The sequence below is a fragment of the Amborella trichopoda genome, chromosome 6 (genome assembly GCF_054954075.1).
Source record: "Amborella trichopoda isolate Santa Cruz 75 chromosome 6, AtrichopodaSantaCruz75HAP2 v2.0, whole genome shotgun sequence".
In the NCBI taxonomy this organism is placed as follows: Eukaryota; Viridiplantae; Streptophyta; class Magnoliopsida; order Amborellales; family Amborellaceae; genus Amborella; species Amborella trichopoda.
This window is the reverse complement of record NC_142341.1, coordinates 45,023,850-45,025,000: the sequence shown is the minus strand read 5'-3', so window position 1 is coordinate 45,025,000 and position 1,151 is coordinate 45,023,850.

Below are 1,151 nucleotides of genomic sequence, written 5' to 3'. Positions count from 1 at the left end.
ATCTAAAAAAGTTGAGAGATTGAGGAAGATGTCGCACACATAATTAGAATTGGGTGGGCGAAGTGGAGATATGCAACTGGAATTTTATATAATTATTATATACCAATGAAGCTGAAGAGCAAATTCTATAGGATAGCCGTGAGAATAGCTCTATTCTATGGGGTAGAATGTTGGGCGGACAAAAAGCAATATACTCATAGAATGAGTGCAGCGGAGATGAGGATGTTGAGATAGAAGAGTCACAAGATAAGAAGGGATAGAATTCGAAATGAATCAATTTGGAAAAAATTAGGTTTGACACCAATATGCAATAAGATGAAAGAGCAAACTTAGATGGGCTAACCATATATGGCGCCAACCTTGTATAACACCTGTTAGAAGGTATGAGTTAGTTAAAAATAGAATGATTGAAAAGGGCAAGAGGAAGGGGCAAAAAGACATGGTTGGAAGGAGTTCGAAAAGATATAACGATTTTTTACTTTTATTGAGAGTATGACTTTTAATGGAGCAAAATGATGGATCAGGATTCATATACCCGATTCCAATTAATTGGAAAAAAACTATGATGCTGATAATGGAGTTGGGGATTCATTAAAGACAATGACAATTTTACAGTTCTCTTCTATGAAAGTTGTACATCTTACAAAGCAGATTTAGCCCGACCGTAAACATAGTGTTCAATGTATATCATTAGAACTGAGCGGCAACTCATACTGTAGATCATTAGAATCTATCAAGGTTTATTATGGGAAAGTATAAAAAGAGACAATTTACTTTGTGTGCAAGGAGATCACAATCATTCTTGTCCCTTGAATTTCAAATTGGGTGATTGTAAGAGAGTCATTGAAAATACTCAAAGTTCACAACAAAATTTTTTTAGATTTCATAACTAGCCCAAACAATCCAATTTTGATATCTATTGAGTAAGATTGATTGTGATCTCTTGTAATAAAAATAAATGGTATTAAAGTATACAATCCCTTATTATTAAAGCGACTGTACCAATATTATAAAGTTGTACAAAAGCACACACAGGGCTCCCGGGCTTTGGAAGCTAATTGTCGATGAAATTATGCATGGAGGCAGTTTGTTAACACAATAAACGGTAAGGGGTACAGAGAAGAGCACTCTCATCATCACACTGGTCGAGC